The sequence below is a fragment of the Acinonyx jubatus genome, chromosome B4 (genome assembly GCF_027475565.1).
Source record: "Acinonyx jubatus isolate Ajub_Pintada_27869175 chromosome B4, VMU_Ajub_asm_v1.0, whole genome shotgun sequence".
Taxonomy (NCBI): Eukaryota; Metazoa; Chordata; class Mammalia; order Carnivora; family Felidae; genus Acinonyx; species Acinonyx jubatus.
In genome coordinates, this window is record NC_069387.1 from 45,609,469 (window position 1) to 45,621,329 (window position 11,861).

Genomic DNA, 11,861 nt, shown 5'->3' on the forward strand with positions numbered 1-11,861 from the left:
TACTCTGTGAGGACCGCCTAAACCGTGTGGTTTGAGACACTAGTCAGGGGAGGAGAGATTGGGGTGTTACCATTTTTATCTCCATTACCAACACGGTGGGGCTTCAGAGAACAGGACAGCGGCCCCCAGTGGAGGCGGGACCTGCTTCCTAGAGAGATTAACACTGACCCAAACCAAGCAGCATCTCATCCAGACCATCACAGCTGCAGGTCCCAGGCACCAACAGACAACTGTCCTGCGGTTGTGTATGTTAGTCTGTTGCTCTTTTTTTCCCCTCTTTTCTTTCTTTCCTTCTCTTCTTTTTCTTTTTACCCTCTTCTTCTTTTTTTTTTTTTTTTTTTCCCTTTAGAATCAGGCTCATAGTTTCTGATTTGATTTTTGGTCAATTTTTATTATATATATTTTTTCTTTATTTTTTTTCTTTCTCTTTGTTGGTTTTTTTAATCAGGCATTTTTACTCTATTCCTTTATACCTCTTCTATACCTCCCTCTTTATTTTCCTTTCTCTGGATTAAGCCTTAAAGTTTCTTTGATTCTCTACTTGGTCTTTTTTTTTTTTTTTTGCCCCTTTCATTTTTCTCCTCGTATGAGATCAGGTCCCCTGCCCATTCCTTTTTTCCAGAGTTACTTCAACAACAAATTAAAGCATACCTGGTGGAAAGTCTAAACAATCCACTACTACGAGTAAGGAGGAGCTTTGTAGAAGACTGACCAGTGGGATAGAGCAGGCAATACACAACAACAGAGAGCACTGACACACTCCAAAAATACTTCCTGAAGTTCCAAGCCCTGGACAGTGTATGACCCCTTTTTAATATAGTATTACTTGCAGGTGCAGGACATATAACAAGCTACTAAAGCATGTAAAAGACAGAAAACTAGCCAAAATGATGAAACAGAAGAATTCTCCTCAAAGAAATTCCAGGAAGAAATGACAGTCAGAGAATTGCTTAAAACATATAAAATATATATCTGAACAAGAATTTAGAATAACAGTCATAAGACTAATAGCTGGGCTTGGAAAAATCATAGAAGACAGCAGAGAATCTATTGCTGCAGAGATCAAAGACCTAAGAAATAGTCATGATGAATTAAAAAATGCTATAAATGAGATGCAAAATAAACTAGGTGCAGTGACAGTGAGGACAGAAGAAGCGGAGGAGAGAACAGGTGAAATAGAAAATAAAATTATGGAAAATGATGAAGCTGAAAAAAAGAGGGAAAGGAAGTTACTACACCACAAGGGGAGAATTAGAGACCTAAGCGATTCAATGAAATGAAATAATATCCATATCATAGGAGTTCTAGAAGAAGAGAGAAAGGGGCAAAAGGTTTATTTGAACAAATTATAGCTGAGAACTTTCCTAATCTGGGGAAGGAAACAGGCATCCAAGTATAAGAGACATAGAGAACTCCCTTCGAAAACAACAAAAAAAGGTCAACACCATGACATATCATACTGAAACTGGCAAAATACAAAGATAACGAGAATTCTGAAAGCAGCTAGGGACAAATGGGCCTTAACCTACAAGGGTAGATACAAAAGGGTAGTAGCAAACCTGTCCACTGAAATTTGGCAGGCCAGAAGGGAGTGGCAGGAAATATTCAACATACTTAATCCTTTATCCAGCAAGGCTGTCATTCAAAATAGAAGGAAAGATAAAGACTTTCCCAAACAAAAACTTAAGGAGTTCATGACCACTAAACCAGCCCTGCAGGAGATCCTAAGGGGGACTCTGTGAGTGGAATGCTGCAAAGGACCAGAGATATCACCACAAGCACAAAACCTACAGATAACACAATGACACTAAATCCATGTATTTCAACAATCACCCTGAATGTAAATGGACCAAATGCCCCAATCAAAAGACATAGGGTATCAGAATGGATAAAAAAACAAGATCCATCTATATTCTGCCTATAAGAGACTCATTTTACACCTGAGGACACCTGCAGATTGAAAGTGAGGAGATGGAGAACTATCTATCATGCTACTAGACAGTGAAAGAAAGCCAGAATAGCCATACTTATATCAGACAAACTAGACTTTAAAACAAAGATTGTAACAAGAGATGAAGAAGGGCATTATATCATAATTAAGGGGTCTATCCATTTAGAAGATCTAACCATTGTAAATGTTTACATCCCCAACATGGAGGTACCCAAATATATATATCAGTTAATCACAAACATAAATAAATGTATAGATAATAATAGTGATTGTAGGGGACTGCAATACTCCACTTACAACAATGGATGGATCACGTAGGCAGAAAAATAAATAAGGAAACAACAGTCCTGAATGACACATTAGACCAGATGGACTTAACAGATATATTCACAACTTTCCATCCAAAAGCAGCAGAATATACATTCTTCTCAAGTGACATGGAACATTCTCCAAAATAGATCACATACTGGGTCACAAAACAGCCCTCAACAAATATAAAAGGATTGAGATCATACTATATATATTTTCAGATCACAACTTGAAACCAACCACAAGAAAAAATTTGGAAAGCCCCTAAATACATGGAGGTTAAAGAATATCCTACTAAAGAATGAATGGGTCAACCAGGAAATTAAAGAATAATTTTAAAAATATATGGAAACAAATGAAAATGAAAACACAACAGTCCAAACCCTTTGGGATGCAGCACAGGCAGGCCTAAGATACACTGCAATCCAAGAAGTAAGAGAGGTTCCGGGGCACCTGGGTGGTTCAGTTGGTTAAGTGTCCGACTTCAGGTCATGATCTCACAGTGTGTGAGTCTGAGCCCTACATCGGGCTCTGTGCTGACAGTTCAGAGCCTGGAGCCTGCTTTGGATTTTGTGTCTCCCTCTCTCATTGCCCCTCCCCCACTCGCATTCTCGGTCTCTCAAAAATGAATGTTAAAAAAAAAAGTAACAAAGGTCCCAAATACAGAACCTAATTTCACACCTAAAGGAGGAAGCAGAAAAGAAAGCCCAAAGCCAGCAGAAGAGAAATAATAAAGATTAGAACAGAAATAAATAACATAGAATCCAAAAACAAAACAAAACAGATCAATGAATCTAAGAGCTGGTTTTTTGAAAGAATAAACAAAATTGATAAACCCCTAGCCAAACTTCTCAAAAAGAAAAGACAGAGGACCCAAATAGATAAAATCATGAATGAAACAGGAGAGATTACAATGAACACCTCAGAAATACAAACAATTAGTAGAAAATACTATGCAAAATTATATGCCAAAAAACTGGACAACCTGGAAGAAATGGACAAATTCCTAGACACTCACACACTACCAAAACTCAAACAGGAAGAAATAGAAAATTCAAATAGACCCATGACCAGTGAAGAAATTGAATAGGTTATCAAAAATCTCCCAACAAATAAAAGTCCTGGGCCAGATGGCTTCATAGGGGAATTCTATCAGACATTTAGAGCAGAGTTAATACCTATTCTTCTCAAGCTGTTCCAAAAAGTAGAAACGGAAGGAATGCTTCCAGATTGATTCTATGAAGCCAGCATTACCTTGATCTCCAAACCAGACAAGACCCCACTAAAAAGGAGAATTACAGCCAATATCTCTGATGAACACAGATGCAAAAATTCTCAACACGATACTGGCAAATCGAATTCAACAGTATATTAAAAAAATTATTCACCAAGATCAAGTAGGATTCATTCCTGGGCTGCAGAGCTGGTTCAATATTCGCAAATCAATCAACGTGACACATCACATTAATAGAAGGATAAGAACCATATGATCCTGTCAATAGATGCAGAAAGAGCATTTGACAAAATACAGCATCGTTTCTTAATAAAAACCCTCAAGAAAGTCAGGATAGAAAGTACATAGCTTAACATCATAAAAGCCATATATGAAAGTCCCACAGCTAATAACATCCTGAGAGCTTCCCCCTGAGATCGGTAACATGACAGAGATGTCTACTCTCACCACTGTTGTTTAACATAGTGTTGGAAGTCCTAGCCTCAGCAATCAGACAACAAAACAAAATGAAAGGCATCCAAATTGGCAAAGAAGTCAAACTTTCACTCCTCACAGATGACATGATACTCTACATGGAAAACCTGAAAGATTTCACAAAAAAACTGCTAGAACCGATACATGAATTCAGCAAAGTCGCAGGATATAAAATCATTGTAAAGATATTGGTTGCATTTCTATACACTACTAATGAAGCAACAGAAAGAGATATCAAGGAATCAATCCCATTTACAATTGCACCGAGAACCATAAAATACCTAGGAATAAACCTAACCAAAGAGGTAAAAGATGTGCATGCTGAAAACTATAGAAAGCTTATGAAAGAAACTGAAGAACACACAAAGAAATGGAAAAACATTCCATGCTCATGGACTGGAGAAACAAGTATTGTTAAAATGTCTATACTGCACATTCAATGGAAACCCTATCAAAAAAGCACAAGAATTCTTCACAGAGCTAAAACAAACAATCCTAAAATTTGTACAGAACCACAAAAGAGCCCGAATAGCCAAAGTAATGTTGAAAAAGAAAAACAAAGCTGAAGGCAAAACAATTCCAGACTTCAAACAGGCAACAACCTCTTTGAACTCAGCCACAGCATCTTCTTACTAGACATGTCTTTGGAGGCAAGGGAAACAAAAGCAAAATGAACTATCTGGGACCTCATCAAGATAAAAAAGCTTCTGCACAGAGAAGGAAACAATCAACAAAACTTAAAGGCAATTGGTGGAATGGGAGAAGATATTTGCAAATGACATGGCAGACAAACAATTAGTATCCAAAATCTATAAAGAACTTATCAAACTCATTGGGGCGCCTGGGTGGCTCAGTCCATTAAGCGTCCGACTTCGGCTCAGGTCACGATCTCACGGTCCGTGAGTTCGAGCCCCGCGTCAGGCTCTGTGCTGACTGCTCAGAGCTTGGAGCCTGTTTCAGATTCTGTGTCTCCCTCTCTCTCTGACCCTCCCCCGTTCATGCTCTGTCTCTCTCTGTCTCAAAAATAAATAAACGTTAAAAAAAAATTTTTTTAAAGAACTTATCAAACTCAATACCCAAAAAACAAATAATCCAGTGAAGAAACAGGCAAAAGGCATGAACAGACACTTTTCCAAAGAAGACATCCAGATGGCTAACAGACACATGAAAAGATGCTCAACATCACTCATCATCAGGAAACTATAAATCAAAACCACAATGAGTTACCACCCCACACCTGTCAGAATAACAACTCAGGAAACAACAGATGTTGGTGACGATGTGGAGAAAAGGAAACACTTTTGCACTGCTGGTGGGAATGCAAACTGGTGCAGCCACTCTAGAAAACAGTATGGAGATTCCTCAAAATATTGAAAACAGAGCTACCCTATGACCTAGCAATTGCCCTACAGGGTATTTATCCAAAGGATATAAAAATGCAGATCTGAAGGGGCACCCCTCCCCCCCAGTGTTTATAGCAGCACTATTGACAATAGCTAAAGTATGGAAAGAGACCAAATGTCCATTGACTGATGAATGGATAAAGAAGATGTGGTATATATACAATGGAATATTACTTGGCGACCAAAGAGAATGAAATCATACCATTTCATGGATGGTATTGGAACGTATTATGCTAAGCAAAATAAGTTGGTCAGAGAAAGACAAATATATGATTTCACTCATATGTGGAATTTAAGAAACAAAACAGATGAACATAGGGTAAGGGAAGGAAAAATAAGATAAAAACAGAGAGGGAGGCAAACCATAAGAGACTCTTAAATACAGAGAACAAACTGAGGGTTGCTGGAGGGGTGTTGAGTGGAGGGAATGGGCTAAATGAGTGATGGGTATTAAGGAGGGCACTTGTTGGGATGAGCACTGGGTGTTATATGTAAGTGATAAATCACTAAATTCTATTCCTCAAACCATTATTACACTGTATGTTAACTGACTTGGATTTAAATAAAATTTAAAAAATTAAAATCTAAAAGCAAAGTAGGTGCTCAACAATAATGTTCCAGCACATTGAACAAACAGGACTTTTGGGGACTGACTTAAAACAACTTAAGTTTTATTCTCTACTGTCCGTCTAAAAACACTCTGCAGGGGTTGGGTCTTCTCCCATCCCCAAAAGAAAACCTGGGCAGTCCCATCCTTTTTCTGGTCACTTTTAGGTAAAAATAGCAATTAAAATATCCAGTCCTGTATATTAGTCACGATTTGCCCCTTAACTTAAAGTCCAGGCTTTCCCCCTCCCCCGTTTGTGCCTGCTACAGATAGGGAAGCTTACATTTTGGGTAAGAGTGTGCCACCTCTCTCTCCCTGATTTGTTTGTCTAACGGCATTCCAAAAACTTCACTCAAATATCCTCTTTGAGACCCCTTTCCCAGTCACCATCTTGCCTTTTTATGCCCTTGATAAGGGTGAGCATTCCAGAGTACTCTAATCCATTCTCACCCCCGTATAAATTGCGGAAGCCCTACCGAGTGGTCTGTCTGTGGTATTTCTTGTTATAGAATCTCAGGTAGGTAGCACTCCTATTTTCACATATTTAAAAAAACTTTTTTAAATGTTTATTTATTTTTGAGAGACTGAGACAGAGCATGAGTGGGGGAGGGGCAGAGAGAGGGAGACATAGGATCCAAAGCAGGCTCCAGGCTCTGAGCTGTCAGCACAGAGCCCAACACAGGGCTCAAACCCACGAACCATGAGATCATGACCTGAGCCAAAGTCAGACGCTTAACCGACTGAGCCACCCAGGTGCCCCTTCACATATTTTTATAACAGTTGGACTAACCTGTCACTGCTTGGGATTTTTCTATTTCTAACTTTCAACATACTTCCCTCCTTAACCAGAGTTCCCTATCCTCCTACCCCATTCCACTCCTCACTTCTGCTTCATAACCTCTATTGACCCCTGGAGAGTCTCTGGCTCCCTTCTCTCCTTACCTAGCCAATAATGTTGAGTCATTTCCCCAATGCTCTTGCAAATGACTAGACAAACGAATGTGCTTCTCAAGAAAAGGGACCCGATTAAAGACAGGTTACCTTATGTGGCAGAAGATATTTCTGGCCATTACTGCTACATTTGGAGTTAGCCATCCAAAGACTGAAGTAATAAGGTGGTTTCAACTTCTGAATCACTTATATCCCTAGAAGCAAGAGTTGTCCTACTAAAAAGTCACTTATCTCTTAGAAGCTCAAATTCTTGACCCAGACATGCCATCCCTCCCGTTCCAAGTGATTTTCTATTCACTAAAAGGCTACAAAAATAGGCTTACATCTCACCTTTGTCATCTGTTACTACCAACAAAACTACTTGTGTAGTCAAAGCAGCCACAACCCTGATAGGATTCATGGCCAATGGCCTGCTGCATACTTCCCCACATGCACCTTCACATCATACACTTCAGTGAGGCCATGATGCCCCCCCGACCCTGAACTAATGGGGCAGAGCCAGGAAGGTAACCCCACCCCACTACAGACATCAGCCCAAGATTTACCACATGGTAAAGCAATAAAGACATCATCATCTGCGTTGCCTGTCCTAGATCAAAAAATCAACTTGGGAGACTCAAAGTCCTCTATCTCTACAGCAAGACCCATTTATTTCTGGGGCCTATATTATTGACCTCATCACTTTCCTCTCCCCAAATCAAGATGCTTACCACACTCTTATCATAGTGTCCTCTTTCCTGAATACAGCTCACTATGCCCTACTCATTTGCCCATCTCAAACACCAGCCTTTATTCCTCGAGAAATTTTTCAAATATATAGCTATACAGATGGGTAGTCTTAAACCACAAGTCTAATTTTCTTCTTCTTCTAGAGAGAACTCTTAAAGCAGTGGTTCTTTTCTTTTTTAATGTTTATTTATTTTTTGAGAGAGACAGAGACAGAGTGCAAGTGGGGGAGGCACAGAGAGAGAGGGAGACACAGACTCTGAAACAGGCTCCAGGCTCCAAACCATCAGCACAGAGCCCAACGTGGGGCTCGAAACCACAAATTGCAAGACCATGACCTGAACCAGAGTGAGACGCCCAACTGACGGAGCCACCCAGGTGCCCCTTAAAGCAGTGGTTCTTAACTTTAGTAGCAAAATGAAGAGCTTTAAAAAGTACTGATGTCCAGACCCCACTACCAGAGATTCTGATTTATAATTGGTCTAGAGTGAAGCCTCGGCATTTTTTTAAACCTCCCCAGATGATTCTAGGGTGAAAGCAACATAGAGAACCTGTCTTAAATACAGATGGCCCAATGCTACATAGGGCTTCCATATTTGAGGGGTAGATGACATGCATAAATGTGGGAGGTTCAGGGAAGAAATTCTCATTTGATGATCATAAATTACATATGTTCTATATAGTAATTCATGCAGCCATCTCAACAGTACCTCATTTCATCTTTACAATCATCCTATGAGGTAGGCACTGTTATTCTTATTTTACAAATAGGGAAACTGAGGCACAGGGAGGTTGCATAACCGACTAAGGCAAATCCCAGGTCCGATTTCCAATTCCACACACTTTCTGTGACACCATACTGAGATGTCAATGCCTCCTACAGCGGGATGATCCCACTCCCTAAAATAAGACACCCAGGCTTTATCCCAGAAATACTATTCTATTGCATCCATGAATTTTTCCTGGAACATTTTTCCATGAATTGCATACATATAGCCCAGCTACTAGGCTATACTTTAAGCTGCCAAAATGAAGTGAAGTGCTCCAAGGGAGAGCTCCCTTTTTTTTTTTTTAATTTAATGTTTTTTTATTTTTGAGACAAAGGGAGACAGAGCATGAGCGGGGGAGGGGCAGAGAGAGAGGGAGACACAGAATCGGAAGCAGGCTCCAGGCTCTGAGCTGTCAGCCCAGAGCCTGACGCAGGGCTCAAACCCACCAACCGCGAGATCATGACCTGAGCTGAAGTCGGACGCTCAACCGACTGAGCCACCCAGGCGCCCCAACAGGGGTCTACTTCCTTATTGAAGTACTTCCATTCTCTAATTAATACCTGCAGTCTTTCTCCATTACTGCTTAAACTTAAACTCCATTACGACTTAAAGCCTGTGGCTTTCTAGATTTAGTCTTTCTTACAGACGAAGCTATACTGCCTACCTACAAACCATTCTTTTGATGGACTCATGAAATTAAGTACTCCATTGCTCCTCTGCCTTGGACTCCACACAGTACACAAAGAATCAAAATTATAGAGGCTAAGCTGCGCAAGACTGCTGCCAATATCAAGATGAACTCTAATACATAGTGAGCTGGGTAACTAGAGCTAGAAGTATGTATTTTTGTAACGCACCAGTGGTATGTTTAAGGGACTTGGTAACAAATTCCACCGTGTCACTCCATGAAATCCACATTGCATCCCTGCTGACATACAGGGTGGGTGGGAGGTGGCAGGGACCAGGGGACTTACTGGGAGAGAGAGTCCTGCAGGTGTCTGCGTGGTAGCTTTCAGACGTTGCAGGACAAAAATCCAATGCTTGTGCAGGTGTCCCATGTATCCTGAGAAAGAGGTAAGATTGGTCAGTTCTCTCAAGACAGTTCCCAAATTCCTGACTCTTGTTACTTTAACTGTTCTTTCTAAGCCTAACCTCAGTCCTTGTTCAGGGCTACGCGTTTCAGAATCCTCCTTGTTCCACCCATTTAGGGACTTCCCAATTTTCATCTTACGAATCACAGCCTCATCATTTCTGCCTGTTTACAAACGTGCACAGGTTCACACTATTTTCGGGAAAACTTCTTCTCCTTGCCAATTGTCCTGTCTTTCTAGTCTCACCTCTCGCGTGTGCTGTATAGTTACTGCCTTCATTTACCTCTCAAATTTTCCCATCTCCTTCCCACTGCATTACCTCAGTTCAGCAGTCTCTCATGGTCTCCAGTAAAGAAAAAAAAAAAAAAATCTTGGCCCCCTCAGATTTATTCCTTTAAGTCGCTCCCCGAGTTATCTTTCCAAACACATAAAAGTCATCCTTATTTTAAAACCTTGATCCGCTCTCTCACGCCCACTTCTTTATTACTGGATTCGCTGAAACCCTCCTCTCACACAGAATTCACAGCCAATATACAAGGGAAAGAAGGGACGACTACGCAGTCATACAGAGTTATGACTGCAAAATCTTGAAGAACGTAGCGGTGTGTGCTTGACTCCCTCGGACCTTTCTGGAGGGCCAAATTTGGTTTACTACTAACCCCACAGATAGTTTCAAAGTTTCAAACCTTGTTCCCGCGAAAAACGATTTAGTCAGGCGCATGCGCAATCGTGCCCTTGGAAGTGCCGGTTTACTCTCGGGCAGATCTCGCGTTGTTTGGGGAAGCGCCCAAGAGTAGCAAATTTTGTGCGGCGTTGTGAGGCCTTTTTTTTTTTTTTTTTTTTTTTAAACCCTCCCAAGCCGGGTGGATTAGTGTTGTGTACAGAAGATCGAGACTCTGCGGCGAGAACAAATGAGGCCGGTATAACTAGCTGACACGCTAGCGGCAGTTCTCGGGGGTCGAGGTATTCTACGGACTTCTCTGCAAGGCCCCAGGGCTGCGACACTCAGGAACCAAAGCCAGAAATAAATAAAAGTAGAAAAAGCCAACCAGTTTATCACCTCAAGAAGCAGCGTTTTGTTTTGCTTCTCCACTTTTCACTATACGAAAAATCCCCCATTGGCTACCAGGCCACCGCTTTACCCTCCTGCTGTCAGTGCGCCTGCGCGGCGTTTGTTTACCAACTCGGGCGACCGCTCTGTCCCGCTTCCTGGGCGCCGGCGTTTAGTCTTGATATGTAATTCATACTGAAAGTCATGTTTTCAGTCAGGAAGGCGGACTGGAAGTTAAGAACAGGCCATTTTACGTGTAATTCCGAAACTAGCGAAAATACGAACGGTAATGAAAACCCTGAAAGTTAGAAATCTTTGCCTTGTCAGACCTGTCGTGGAAGAGCTTTAGAATGAACATGACGAAGGTGACAGCAGCACTCTCTCCATTACTGAGAAGTGACAGGCAGCAACAGTAAATCCAAAAGCTCAGGTAGTATTTTGGTACATATTTAAAATATGGGCTCTGTTATGGAAAAGATGCAAATAAACCTAGCCCCAAGGCCGTCTTGCTCGAGCAATGCCTCAGGATTAAGACTGACTTTTGAAGCAAAGTCAAAAGGCAGCCATGCAAATTTAGAAACCAAAAAGAGAGGTAACTCTAGAAGCAATAGCCATCAAAAGCACAAACCAATAAGCAAATGTTAAAAGGTGGTTTTAAGTTCCCTTCGGAATCCGTTTCAGGTGGTTTAGAAGTCTGTGATACTAAGAAAAAATGAGAAGACCTGGTGGAACTTAATGTTATCATGACTGGATCTGTTTGGGGAGAAAAAAAAAAAAGGCAGGCAAGCTGATTTTTTTTTTTCAAGTATCTTTATGGAAGAATTTCTAACGATGCATTTTAATGTGCTCAGATGCAGATTTACATAACTGGTAGATTGAGCTAAACCCGAATCTTAGAACTGTTATAAAAACATAGATGTTAGTAATTTGGCAACTTTATTGCGCTCTATTTGTTAAGTTTTAAATGATGAATTTGAAGACTTGGATTTGGGACAGAAGAAAATTTCTAGAAAGGAAAGTGTGATTTTTAGGTAGCATGAAATTAAGTAGAGAAAAACATATGGATGTGTGCAGGTGCGGCCAAATTTTGAAGGCTTTGGACAGTTTCCATCAAGGTTCACATAGAACCTCCATTTTAAAACGGTAGCCCCTGGATTTTTCTATGTTCAAAGTGATAGTAAAATTTAGTAAATCTTGTTAGTTTGGATACTCTACCTTTTAAAGCAAATTTGTGCCAAAGTCAGAAGTGACTTCAAAATCCTGCTCTGTTATCTAAAAGTACACTTATTTGGTT

At 40.6% G+C, this 11,861-nt stretch overlaps 1 protein-coding gene across 3 annotated transcripts in view; it reads right to left on the reverse strand.

The window, feature by feature from the left end:
- The window catches only part of GPR19 (G protein-coupled receptor 19), a 40,945-nt gene extending 30,272 nt beyond the window's left edge, over nt 1-10,673 (reverse strand). Inside the window, exons 1-2 of one of the 3 annotated variants that reach the window (XM_027035588.2) lie at nt 10,203-10,673; nt 9,400-9,488 (exon numbers count right to left, since the gene is read on the reverse strand). The gene's annotated coding sequence lies outside the window, so the exon portion shown is untranslated. The other 2 variants (XM_053225845.1, XM_053225844.1) reach the window with 2 other exon arrangements.
- Nucleotides 10,674-11,861: the final 1,188 nt, after the last annotated feature.